Genomic DNA, 14,610 nt, shown 5'->3' on the forward strand with positions numbered 1-14,610 from the left:
GCGCAACAATTGGCGAAGCAATGGAATGATGACCGTTGTTGCCGCCTCTGTCCAGCCGGCACAGGCACCGGCGCATCCGTCGACGGCCCAACCCCGGGACTCCGTGACTGACTTTTATTGGTGTTTACTTTTTATTTCCCCTGGCACCGATGAGTATCATTACGGGAAAGATATAATATTCAATTCTCCGTCCACCTCGTGGCAGTTTTCTGTCCACTAATGAGACACAGTACTGCGGCGAGCACCTGTAATTGTCGTGAAGTTGCATGCAAAGCAAGATTCATCTTCTGCGGCGTTGTTATCTGTCAAAGCTGCTGAAGTTGCGCTTGACAGTCCGGTGCGTTAAGCGTGCTTTTAATTACATTTTATTATTCCCCGGCCTGCTTGACACGCTGTTGCACACCTTGTGCTTAACCTCCAAAGTCCACCAAACCTACGCCATATTTATAGAGATTTATAGGCAAGCGATACTTTCAGGAAATGAGCTACAAACATATTCAATACCAAATCCCACCCAAAGCTATCAAGGGTTTTGTGTGTTTGTTTTGTCTGTAGTTTCACTGTTCCCGATCGGGGGGGAGAAAGGCTCTCCGCGTGGAAGTTGAAGTAGATACTCGGGAGCGAAACTTAACCGTAACAAATTTATGACCCAAGTCAACGTGACGACAACTCTTTCCATCTTGATAATAAAATGGGAGGCCTTGTATGTCCGCATTCCACACTCCCATGCAGACCTTCTTCACCGGGGGTTTTGAACGCATTTTCCCTCAACTCTCCCTTCGTTCGATTTCTCGATTGAATCAGAAAATGCTCTAAAGAGAACAGGCCCGAGGCCCTTTTCTCGACGAAATCAACGAAAAAAAAAAACACACCTCACAAACCCTTCGACAGATTGGGACGAAGTCTAGGGGCGCGCGATTCGAATATTTTGTGTGAGGCATTCTCATTCTTGCATCTCCTTAACCCATCTCAACCCCTGCTTTTTCTACTGGTTTTGGGCGATGGGCGTCGAGTGTTGAAATGGAGTGTAAATACCCATAGGTTCCCTCCTCGCGCGCTCTCTCTCTCTCTCTCTCTCGAATCTCGCTCGACCCTCCGCGCGATGCTGTGGACTTTTAAATTGCCACAAGACAGAAACCAGATCAGCGCCCCAGACAGCGTTCCTCCAACCACCGAAATACACTGGGACCATTCAATTAGTTTTATGGCCGCTAATTAGCGCTTCTAGGCGCTGGCGGATGGACGGATGAACCGTTGGGAGCTGTGGCAGCAGAATCAGTGCCGCAACGCCACGCATCTGTCGCATCTTGCCGTGTGAAAGGCTACCGGAGTTAGTGGTTCGAAATATTTGTCCCTCATTATCCCTCTCTCGCTCGCTCTCTTGCTTTCGTAGCCACTTTCTGCTCTAAACCCGGCTGACCATAATTAATACGGTGCGTGAACGGGCTGTGCCCTTAGCAATCGTTTTTAGCAATCGTTAACTCAATGCTACCTTAGCACCTTACGCTTCCTGACAGCTCGCAGCGGGAAGAAATGCCCGAAACCAAAACCCCAACCCTCGTACACACGCACGACAATTAATCATATCGCACCGCACCGATATGCTGCTGGTTTGGCACGGTTTTGGATTAATGGGGTGACGGGAACGGTCCCCATCATCACTGGTCGCGGTCGGCGAAAACGCAATGAAATCAATGCACCCGCATCCATATCCACAAGACGCGTGCTGGACACGAACTCCTCGGATGTCTGATGTGCCGGCGGGGGAACGAAGCCTAGCAAAGCAAAGGGTCCAATGACCACGTTACGATCATCTTCTGGTCACGTCTCAGATGTGTTTTTTTGTTGTTGTGTTAGGTGCGTTTGTTTTTTCACTCACTTCACTTTTCAGACGTATGTTTTTGCACTCTCTTGGCTGATTGTTTACATTGTTTACAAAACCCATCCAGAGGGGTTCACTAATGTAAATGTATTACAACCGTCAAACGATCAAGCGTTTCGCTGTCCCACCATATATCGCTCGGTAAGACACAACACAATTAGCTTGGATCGCGAAGAATGACTTTTTATAGATGGTGATGGCCACGCTGTCTGGAGCGTGTTTTGAGCGGCAAGTCAAAATACGCCTACAGCCTCGTTTGCGGCCGGATATTGATGTGCCTTTTCTCTCGCTCGCTGTTGTGCCCAAGAGGTGTTTCCAAGATGGATCCAGATCCAGAATTAACTTTGAGTAGTGCTGTACAATTAATGGTATACCGGCTTATTTGAGGCGAAGTGTTTTGCGTCGTTGTACGTCAAAGTAGGTCAGGCAGTGCACTGGCTCTACTAGATGTTGGAAGTCCAGCTCACCGTCGCGTTACATAGCAGTTACACCGAATGGAACTGTACCTTGCATATAGCATCAATCGATGTGACAGCTCACTGTGGTTGATGATTGGAACGGAAAGATTGAACATTACTTGCCCTGGGAACCCGCATTCTAACCGGTTTTCGCAACCGTTCCTCCCCCCCATACTCACGCTTTCCTTTGATCTCATTCTGAGCGCTTTGTCCACCGAACACTCCTATCGACCATCATCGAAAACATTACCAGTCGAAACAGGACCCAGATACCACTCGGCTGTGGTTCAGGCTAGCAAAATCCTTCGACTATTCATCTTGTTGTTTCCGCACACTTATCATCTGCACCGCATCGGATCGGTTTAATAGTTTACACGGACACCGTTTAATGACAAAATCTTGGTGGTTTTGCCAAACCACGGGCAGGGGAGGGGGGTGGCGAGTAGACCTGTTCAACACACACGTCGCGAATGTCAAATGAAACTGTCAGCTTATGGCCCGTCTTGCCGCACCACACAGCGGCAACACTTTCCCAATTTCCGTGAGATTTTAAATGGAACTTGCCCAGACTTCCCTTACAGCGACAGCGCTTGCTTGTCTTCGTCGTTTTGGTATTCGGGTTCCCCAATCAAAACGGTAAATCAATCACATCGAACGCTGTTCGACACTTTCCCACCATCGGTACTAACCACCGCACGGGTCGAGTCACCCAGCTTGCCGTTGTGGGGCACCTTACTGGGCAAGTAGATTTTTATTTCGCCTTGTATGCGAAAGCAACAACGCTACAAGGTGGGGAGTAGCAGGAGCGTGGCGCGCTAGTGACACGGGCAACAGCAAATAAGAAACAGCATATACAAATACCGATCGAATATCCGGTGCCAGAAAGGCTTTATGCCCGATCGGAGGCCGGTGTGGACCCTCTTCAGACCGATGGACTATAAATTATGAACGAAAGACAAAGCAGACGGCAGCAGTGTTTTGTTTTCATTTTAGCATTCCTATTAATTCACATTTTATCTTCTACGTGCTCCGTTTATCTAACATCACACACACACACGCACACAAACTAGTCCTAAAGGATCCGATTAGCAATTAAGACATTTTTTTTTGCGATGGACAGCAAAAGGAAATTTGTGCTTTTTTTGCTATAAATCTTACGTGATAGAATGCTCACCTGTTGCCCATATTTAGAGCTTCAGAGTGTCACTTGAGGTATAAGTGTAATCTGCCATGATTTTAACATTTACTTTAAGCTCAAAGTTTAAGGAATCTGTCATTACTCTACCTTTGACAGTGCACAATAGAGAAGGGATAAGAATTAACTTTAACAGTCTGCGAAATGGGGGACCCGGTGGTGTAGGCGACAACGGCGCCGGTCTTCAAACGGCAGAACCAGGGTTCAAATCCCATCCGGATCCTTCCTTCCGCAGTTTTTGAGGTTGAGGACTGAGTATCCAACTACGTAGTAACGGAAAGTCTAGTAAGCCATTCGAGTGCCGATGTGGCCTTTAAAAGAAGGTCGTTAAGTTAAGAAGAAAAAGAGTCTTTGAAATATTCCATTTTGATAGGATGTGTTGCATGCCATAACTATGGAAGACTTCAGTTGATAACATATAAAAATCGATTGTAGATTCAATTGTTTGCATACTTAAAGGCGTTACGTTGCCCTGTAATAAAACGAACTTTAGTTTAAATTTTTATGACACTTGATTTTGAAGCGAGCGACAACGATCCCCCACGAAACCGAAAAGCAAACCCTCACAAAAGGTTAATCTAACTCGTTGCTCAGCCATTGAAGTAGCCCCTTAAACCCCGCACAAGGATCGCCGGCGATAAAGCACGTGCCAGCTTAACTCGCGCCTGTGTTAGTCCTCCACCTTCGAAGATGTGATCCGAACCCGGCAGAATCGTTCGGTAAACAAGATAAACCAAGAATCTACCTCTCCGCCACCATTGCACCTGCTCTACAAGTGTCCCAATCGCCGCAAAAAAACAGTACGTGACGCTTAAGCGAACGGGCCAACCACCCATGGCGTGGGCACTTTTCTTGGGCGACCTGATGTTGGTCCACCCTTACAAAAAATGCCCTTTTTTTTGGTCCACTTATTTACTTTTAGTCTCGTTTGTTTCGTTTTTGGGGATTTCGTTTTGGTTTTTTTTTTTTTGGTTGCTGTTGCATCTTTTTCAACGTGCGCGCTAAAGGTAACAAAGTTATTAACTCGTAAATCGATTCAGCCCTTCCTGTGTGGTTTTGAAACACGAAACCGGATCAGTCCACTAGAAGGGATTGAGGGGGAGGGGGATTGGGAATGCAATTTCCAAAAACCCCGTGCACTTTGATCGTCTTCGATGGCGGATTTTTTTGTTTTTCTTCTACCATCTAGCCAACCAAAAAATGGTCCAAAATTATTGTGCGGAAATGCGTGGAAACGGACAGAAAGAAACCGATTTACAATCACCCAGACGCTGCCGACTGGGACCTAGGGTGGTTAACATAATTACTTTGATCGACAATTTGAGTGAAATTCTGCGGCACGGTCTGGGCAAGTGCAGACACTAAACCAGGCGGAAGCAATCATCTGCCGTTCCGCGGGAAAAGACCCAGTGGTTTGGGAGGGGGTATGAGTGTTAGAGGATCTTGATCTCGATCCCAAAAATTGCGGCGAAAAAATCGCGCGTTGAAAGGTGGGAACGAAGTTGGTACATCTTGTGGACACCACCAAGAAAACTTGTACATCGAACTCCGAAAAGCAACACTGAAGGTGACGCTGTTCTTCAGGTGCCCGAAACTCCGAGTGTCTTGAGACTTGGGAAGAAAAGAAAAAAGAGCAGATATGTCTAGATATCTTCTCGCCCGCACGTACCCGTGTTGGTTGCGGTGGCTATCTTTATATTGCCGGTTCTGTTTTTATTTCATTTATCCGAATATTTCGAGAGAGAGAGAAAGAGAGAGACAGAGAGAGAATAAGAAGAAGAAAAAACAGTTGTCTCAAACGAGGAACCAGGAAGACATCAACCAACACTGCGCTTCGTTAAAGGCGTAATCAAAAATAATCAAAACAAACAAAGTAAAGACGCAAGCAATAATTTACGAGTTGTGAAAGCACCGATTACGGACAACCGGCTTTAAACACACCCGAGTCCTCTATCTCTCGCAGGGTCTTGGGCCTGCAAGTGTGATGACGTACATTTCTTTCCCTTTTTATTATTATTTACCTTCGTACCACCCAAAACGGTTAAGATTTTAAGGTTTTTGAGGCTTGTTTTTTTTCTGTGGGAGAAAACAAACAAGCCCCCTATCCGTGGAACCTCTGCAAAGGAAGGATAAGATCACGCACAGCACTTTTAACCTTCCTCAACACTGCATTCACAACAACCCTAAGCGTAGCAGAAGTAATAAACTACAAACTTTAAGCGCGAAAAACGAAGAAATAAAAAAAAAACAAATGAAGTAGCTGTTTTCGCCGAGATTGCCGAGATTTAGCCGAAGGTTGCAAAAATTGCGTATCGCAGCGCTGGAGGTCACAGAAATTATAAGTCGCACAAATGTCGGTTAAGCAAACATAAGCCGCCATATGTCATATGCGAGGAAAGGATTAAAACGCAGCATCAGTTTTGCATTTAAATTTGCACACATAACTTTCACAAAAAAAAAAGCTTCCCATTGTATCGAGCGGACCGAGTCGACCGAATTAAACATTTATTCAAATGTGACGTTTCGGTGCTTAGTGATGCGTCACCACCCGTTGCGGTGGTATACTACCACTACTACTGCACACAAACGCGCGCGAAAGCTCCATGTTTGACAGCTGTGGATTCCTGTGTTCGGGGTTTGTTTATCTTTCGTTCGCTGTGTCGTTCTTCTCCGGCTTCGTGTTCTGGCTTTGCTTCTTAAAGGTATTTGCTGCGCTATCGCCTGCCTTGTTTACGACCGGCAATTAGCATAATATGCTCATAAGCTATGCTAAACGGATAAGCCGAAAATGAGTGATCGAACCCGACGATAATGGGTTTTTGGGGACGTTGGGCCTCGTGCTGGAAATGAATTCCACCACGAACCGATTTGCAAAACGAGACAACCGTTTTTGGATAAGAAAGATTAAGGAACATGGATGATATGAGGTTTCACACACACACACACACACACAACAAAAAGAAACCACACTCATCCACAGCAAGCCTCGCTGAAACTGAGCCTTAATTTGGTGAAGCCCAGGCGAAGCAATATAGCGACACTAAATATCATCAGACGATAAATCACGATCTACGGTCCGGGCGAAATGAACGATAAGCTATCAGCGAGTGGAGATTTTCTGACTCGGCAGGGGTTCCGACCGATAGCTGTAGGCAGAGGATCCAAGGGTCCCGAGATTTTACGGGCTCGTAAACTACCGTATTACTCTATCACCGGGCCCGGTGCACACTTGTCTGAGGGTTCGTTTTTGTATGATTTAGTGCTCTGTAATGTGTTTCTAGTGGCAAGTGGAGAGAGAGAAAGAGAGGGAGAGAGAGAGAGAGAGAGCAAGAAGCATAGGATTGTTTGCGGATGAGTGTCCTTGAGTTGAGAAAATCCTGGACGACCTATTACAACGCCTTTAGCGCTCGGATATAGTGGATAGTGAATATCAAACTGCAAGCTGTCAAATGGTTTTATTATTTTTTTTTGTGTTATTGGACCAAACAGATCAGACGAGTTTCCATCCATAACTTGATATCCCCGCTGTGATGCTTCTGAGTGAGCGTGTCGGTGTGTGTGTGTGTGTGTGGAAGATTTTTGAATCGCAATAATATTTTTTTGATGACATACAATAAAAAAAAGAACCTAGACCCGCCAACCAAGCTTCATCGTTCCACCAGAACTGTTCGCAATATTCCTGAGCTGCGAATTTCAATTTACGAACCCATCAACACGTCGAGCCCCTCTAAAATGGGGATACGACGAGTCGCCGTCCATTGATGCGGACATAAATCTTCATCTTTTCCCAATTTTTGCATACACCATAGCACGCCTCGATGGCGTGGAGCGTTCGATTTTCGTAGTTTTGCTTTTTGTGCAGTGTGACAGCTTTTGGCACCTTGTCCCAATACGTGCGTTCCCTGGAGGGCTCCAATGGTTCCCGCGTGTGCGTAGGAGTGGACGAATTTTCGAACAGGAGAGTAGAAAAAAGAACGACCAACACACCAAATCTACCATCTGTCAACGATTGCATGGATCGGGTGACATTTTTCATTGCAGCAGCAGCCCTCTGCTCACGTCCCTTTTTTTTGTGGGATGCAAAAGATACACAGATTCTAAGAAGCGTTGACAGCGCAGAGCTCTCAAGACGCTTAGGGCCATGAAGATATTTCTGAGAGCGAGAGAGAGGGAAAGAGAGACGCTAACATGTGCCGGTCATGTAATCTACATCTTCCTGATGTGAGCAAGTAAGTGCGTCCCAGCAGTACTTGCTTGGGCAGATGCGTACGCTGACGCACTGCTCCCGCACCGTGCCTGTCTCGTTGGTGACGATGAAACATTTGGTTGATTTATTTTTGCACATATGTTTGTCAGCATGATCATTAGCTGATGATGCGCTGATGTATACCCGGCCGCCTTCCGAGTAAGAAACCCCTGAGATCAGCAGCACCCAACGCCGTTTCGGGTAGCGTCTTCGTCATCCGGAAAATTTGCGAAACATTCTGGAGAAATTGTTCGGTAGTGTGATCGGGCGTCCGGGGGGCTGGTGCCACCGTTCGGCCCGAAATTCTTCACGCGCTTCGCGTACAGTTTACCACAGCACGACGAAAGGGAGAGATTAACATGACACACCAACTTAGTGAACCAAGCTGTGTGTTGGGTGTGTGAATGTGTTTCAACCGAACCAAGAATTTCCTACCGATGCGTCGAAATGACAGACAAGAAATAGGAGGCAAACAGACACAGAACGAGAGCTAGAGAGACGAAAGAAAGTGAGGTTAACAACATAATAAATTAATTGTGAGCTTGCTATAAACCGTGCGCCGAGACACTGAAAATAGAAATTAAATGTTTGGATAAGTAAGATATTCGGGTGTCAAGTGAAAGCAGCGGCCACAAGCAAGCCCGGCGTACATGCAGATCCCGAAATTAATTATCAAGCACACAAACACACACACACATCAACAGTGTGTGCAAGATAGTGGAAGGATGCCTCAGTTGCACATAGCGAAGCGTACAGGACGGTGGATCTCGAACGATGCGATTGAGCGCACGATCTCGATAAACAATGTCATCTGCTCGTTCATCCACTATCGCATATATCGGCTTACGCTACATATGTTTCGCACTGTCTCCAATTCCGACCTTTTGCGCCCGAAATGGGGGTTTGCGCAGCGCAGAAAAATGGCGACCAGTACCGCGAAAAAAGCAAACAAGGAAGCCAACACCACCATCTGTCAGATGAAGCTGAGGTGTAGCAGGTATGACTTCGCCTTCGCCTTCGCCTTCCGCCATTACCTGGCGTGAGTCCTTGAAGTTGGTACGCGTACACGATCAGGTGCCACCGCCATCATTAATCGCCACACGCTCTTACCCAATGGCTGTCGGTTACCTACCCTCGCGACTGAGGCGCTCCCGATGATAAAGCCCACACGAAGATTTATGGACTTGCTGAGCAGTGGCGTCGACACCATGTCTACGCTATCTGTTGCACTATCCGCTGCCGCACGTCGCCGGCTCACCGGCACGGCAAATGAGCAGATCATTGAGCGAATTTCACTCACTGGAAAACAAGCTGTTTATTTATCCGTTCGCATCTTTCCGCTGCCAAACACCACGCCTGTCATCGCCGTTAGGAGCGCATCATCAGCACCTTCAGCTGTATCGATTCAGTAAGGTTTTGTTTTTTTGTTGAAGACAAATAATAACAACACGAAACTGTCGCATATCCGTTAGCCACACGCACACTGGCGAGTGCGAGGTATGCAAACAATTTGTCGTGACGCGGATGAGTAGACAAAAACAATCAAACATCAAACTGCGCAGCTCGTACCGCCGGCGAAAGGAAGGGCGGCTGAAGCGTGCAAGGAACCGTACAGCATGGCTGAATGCAACTGGGCAGACGAAACGGTGATATATACACCCAAAACGACCGACTAAAAAAAAAGTATACAAAATTTTATTTTTAGCCTTCAAAACGGTAACGCCGTAGCCGTTTGGTAGCCGTCGAGTGGGAAAAACGAAGCGCTACAAACGTTCGCCTTATCCACCCTTGCCCAAAACGACCGTATCGGTTTTGTGAGGTCAGCCACGATATGCCGGGTTCTAAGTTGATGTGCTCCGTATTTGAATCGTATTTGCCGGCAATAAACGGCAACAACAGCGAACCGCTGAGCAGAGACTTAACCCGTACTCAACACATTAATCGGCAAGTGCTCCGTGCGCTCGAGTGGTTTCCAAGATGCTGGCTCAAGCCCGGAAAAGTCACCTCGGTATCGGGACGATAATCTCGACCAGGGTACCAGTTGTCTTGCGTTGTAGACACCGGATGACGATATCCATAAGCGCAAGCAACGATGCAGCTCCCAAACCCAATCGAGATAAGTGGCGTACCATCAACGTATCAACGGGGTCGTAATCGTTCGACAAACAAGCAAACATCCACACGCACGACCGGGCCCAGGCACACAGAGCAATCCATTATACCGGAGCCGGTTTATTTTTTTTTTTTTGGTGAGCACCTTTGTGGTGGTGCAGGCGGGGCAGGTTCACGGGCTAAAAAAGGTCGAAGATCTGCCCGGGTCGACCACTTGCTCGGAAGGAAGCGGCACACGGCGCGTAGGTGTTGCTGCCTGTCGCTATCGATTGCAATTGAGCGTTTCTCCTTCTGGACCTCCATTTTGCAGACTGACTTGGTGCATTGGCGAGAATGGGTTCGATAAATGGTCGAGTGCCTTGCTCTGCTTGAACTCTGCTTGATCCTTCGTCCGTATATGACAGGTGAAAATGGAGTGTCATCGATGCGTCGACTATAAAGTTGCACCATTGCACAAAGAATTTACCCAGAGAAGATCGTTTAACTCGTCTGTCTAAGGCTACCCGGTTGAGTGTAATAGCATTCCCGTGCGGAAGAATTAAATGCTACCCACAAGCGCTATCCTCTGAAGCAATTTATGATCTCTCGCACGTCACCAAACAACTAGAACTGCTCGGCTTTAATTATTGCACAAGCCCGGACGGTATAGATGTCATCAAGAACTATCCACCAATTTCGTGGGGTGGTTTATTCGATTTTAAACGATTGCGCCCCCCCCCCAAAAAAGAAAAGCTGTTTCGTCTTCCCACACGTCATAAAACTACCCCTCGATAAACGAACTGTTGCCTGTTTGCGAATGACGCCGCCCACGGTAGATGGACTCGACTAGCGGCTCACCAGACTGGCTGTCGCTCTTGGGGCAATTGGGAAGTTCCTAGACCAAATCACTGTTGAAGCTGTTAGCGCTAGGCGGTCGTAAAAGCACGCATGCTCGCAAGATAATTACTGTGCCCCGGCGCCGCGCGCGTTTGTCTTCATTTCACTTTTAATCAGCATTTCAGAACTCCAAAAGTTGAGCTCACATACCGAAACGTTTATGGCAAATTCTTCCGCCGACTGTAATCATTGATACACCGCAGTGGGATGACGGAGCGATTGCGTTTTGTGTTTCATATGTCTTCCTGCCTGGCTGGGTCATAAAATGGCGGCATGGTTCATCGATCACGATCGATTACGAGCCCGGTGCAGCTAGTCCCTTTGGAGTGGCAGGATTCCGGACGCGAATGACAGAAATGTGCCTGTTCCCACGCACACACACCCATATTGTGACCCATATCGTCTTGAGCGGTTAAACCTACTCCTTCCCAACCGAGTGCCGCCGTAAACGTCATTCAAACACGCACGATTGGTGCGTCGCAAATCGCTGAGGACATGTACACGCAGGTCAAAACGTGCCGATGCATCGCAAAAGCGAATCAAGCCAGGATCCTGCCGGCGATGGGCACGCTAGCGGTGTGAAATTTGTCATCTTTCCCGGTGGGAAAGCATCGGCATCAATCGATCCGAATAGACAGCCTTCGCCGGTATCGTTTTATGTCCCATCGTTACACGGACAAATTAGTGAAGCTACCTATCGGCGGTAAAGTAACGATCCCAACGCCATCTAGCTGCCAACTGACTCTTAAATCTTTCAAACCACCTCCCAGAGTGCTGTTGCGGTGAGTGCTTACTTAAACACCAATTATGGTAGCAACAATCGCACCCAAGAATCCCCCCACCCAAAAAACCGAGCCAGCAATGGAAATACATCCAAAAAAGGGGGAAAAAAAGCAAAACCCCATCGAAGTACTGTTCGGCTCGATGACTCGTTACGAGCGCGGCCAGCTTGTAATAATTAAAGCAAACGGACGCATGTCTGTGCAGTTCCATTAGCCCTGTATACCAGCCGTTGCACACTATTCATATCCAGGCGGGACTTAAGCAGCGTGTAACTGACACCGCTATCGCTGGAAACAAAAACAAGAAAAGCAACAGCACGAAAAATGACCCTGATGTATTTAATGTGTTTTGAATTTTTTCGTACTTTGATCGTAACTAATCGCAACCAATCACGACAGGGAACTGTCAACGAAGTGTTATTTTTTCCACCCTCCAGCTTCTTTTGACGCCTACCGGTTGTACGGAGAGGCACACCATTTCCACACCTCCTTAATTATACACCCTCAATTACGCGGAGAAAATCACAGCACTCCGTAGCGATGGCTCCACAGTGCGGTGACAACTGTCACCGATGCCGAAATGGAATAACATAAAACAAACCACTCAAACTGCTGCTCATCATCATCGTTCGCCGTGTGTGGTTGTTGCGTATGTGTATTGTCACCGGGAGTACTTTCACCGTGCCGCTGCAAGCCCTCGCGCTGGTAAGCGATACTCGCATGTGTTTGTCGTTAGTCATGATTTCAATTAAGGAACCGCTTTTACCCGCTGGGTAGCGCAATACGATCTTGTCAACGGTTTAACGCACAGTGTCACACACTATCTTCTTTGCGCAGGGGGAAAACCGAAATTGTAAACAAAATGCCATATTGTGTTGCTGCTGGATACGGTTTGGAGAATTTAGTGGGACGAGTTTGATAGGCAATAGTCGTGTTGAAGCATTGTATCCTGTCACCTTTAATCGTTCTAGGTCTACAGCAGAGGTATGTGAGGTAATTAGTTGTTAAAAATAATTTCTAACGATTCTGAGCTGGATCTGTACGGATGTGCGTAATGGACATGGTAGTTAATAATCTTATTTTTAAGTCATCTTTGTAGAGTGGCTCCCGCATCTAGCTTTATCGATCGTAAATCTCAGATACGGTATTTGCTCAGAATACATTCTGCACACTATGCCCACCATACCGTTAACAAGTGTTAGCATTGCAGCATAAAGCTAACAAAATTCTATGCTCTGGATAGTTATGAACGCTTCTTCCGCCATTATGAAATCTCTTTGATGTAGGCCAGTTGCACAGTGCGCTGTTTGAGCGCAGCGGACGGTATATTTAGTCGCGGTGCGCTCATAAACGTTTGGCCTTTTCCGCTACGAACTGAACTAACAAAAACTGTGCAAGCCACTGGCGCTCTACCCCGCGGATACAGGGCCCTCCCACGTTACGAACGTGATTGTTGTTTTGTTCGGTTTGTTGGTGGTTCTTAAACGTCTTTCGGTTGGTTTTTGAATGGGGGTAAGTCCGGTAGCAGAGACCGTAGAGCGGATGGTCTTCACAAGAGGAAGGGACCAGATATCGCATCCCGAGTGGATCGTGTCGCTAGTACACGGGACTTCGCTATCCAGCTACCCGGAGGTATAATCAATCCAAGGAAGCCAGAAATTCGCAGTTCAAGATCTCTTGAGATTGTAGAGAGTCTAGAACCAAACCTGAAGTACATATTCTGTTGGCCACATTGAAGAGTTTCATTAATCCTGGAACTAACTAGTTTTGGTACGAGAATTTCTGAGCGCAGAAACCCGTCTGTGGATAAGAATTCTTTTCTGGGCGTGATATCTTAGCAATAATCTTGTATATGTATGAGCGCATTCGCTACGATAAAGCTTCTATTCTCTTCTTCTTGGCTTAACGACCTCTAAAGGTCATGCCGGCCATCGAGAAATGATTTTCTAGACTGTCGGGACCACGTAAGTTGGTTATTCAATCCTCAACTACGGAGGGACGCGGTCCGGATGGGACTTGAACCCCGGTTCTGCCGTTTGAAAACTGGCGTCGCTGTCGCCTATACCACCGGGCCGCCCTCTATTATGATGGCATATCTTCTATTATGAACTTCAAAACATGTGATCCTCAGGAATCTGTTTTTCGAAAAGCTGCAGGCCCAATAAATCTCAATATATTACTAAAGTTCATACACTGGATCGATTCTGACTCTCTTGCTTTGATATGACAAATCGCTAATAGGTTCATGACGCGGATCATCACACTTTGATAACGCTTCGAAACAATCGTCCCAAAAGCGAACTGACTCGAACCAATCAGTTAAGCTATCTCCGTTATTGGTTGCGACTTTGTCAGTGACAGCCTTCCCCACCCCGCTCTCTTCCGTCTCTTGTGCTGCCCAACCGAATCTCGTCAATCGACCAAGCATGATGCATTGCACCATGAGCCTGATTAATCATAACCCGGCATCCCTCGCACCTGCCACGAACCTGCCCCGTAGGGCGAGCATCATTGCTCAGCCGGAACGCAACGCGATACATCATCCAACAGCGGCATATCAGCACCTTCCTCCACGCAGCAAGCGTCACTTGCACGGCAAACGACGAAGAACGCCCGTACGAAGCGGAGGAGAAAAACTTCACAAAAAAAAGCACGTGCGTACCCGTCATTACACGCGCGCGGGCTACTATTATTAAAGACGAAAGTCGTTCTCGCTCTCGTATTAAGCAATCGATCATCGACTTCGTCAAAGGTTTTTGCCGTTCTTGTTGTATTGCTTCTTCTTCCTGTTGGCCGTATTCATCGTCTCGTTTCGGCAAGCAACTAGCGTAGCGTATGGTGCCCGGGTCGACCGAGGAAGCCCTGGCAAAAGGTCTTGCATACTATCCATAGATAGGCGGCATGGACGCAGCGTAAACGTGCACATTTTGCACTTCCTTCGCGCTACATGCTTGCGAGGAGCCAAAGCAACGGGCGGTGTCGGTGTACTTCAAACGTGTTTTTTTTTCTTTCGAAAACGCCTTCCGGACGCCCTGGTTGCTGCGCCGCGAATTTGCGGT

The 14,610-nt window shown here is 47.2% G+C and overlaps 1 protein-coding gene across 1 annotated transcript in view; it reads right to left on the reverse strand.

Moving 5' to 3' along the window:
- The window catches only part of LOC126556159 (netrin-B-like), a 147,713-nt gene that overhangs the window by 116,725 nt on the left and 16,378 nt on the right, over positions 1-14,610 (reverse strand). The gene's annotated exons all lie outside the window — the stretch shown is intronic.

The sequence above is a fragment of the Anopheles maculipalpis genome, chromosome X, assembly GCF_943734695.1.
Source record: "Anopheles maculipalpis chromosome X, idAnoMacuDA_375_x, whole genome shotgun sequence".
Classification (NCBI taxonomy): Eukaryota; Metazoa; Arthropoda; class Insecta; order Diptera; family Culicidae; genus Anopheles; species Anopheles maculipalpis.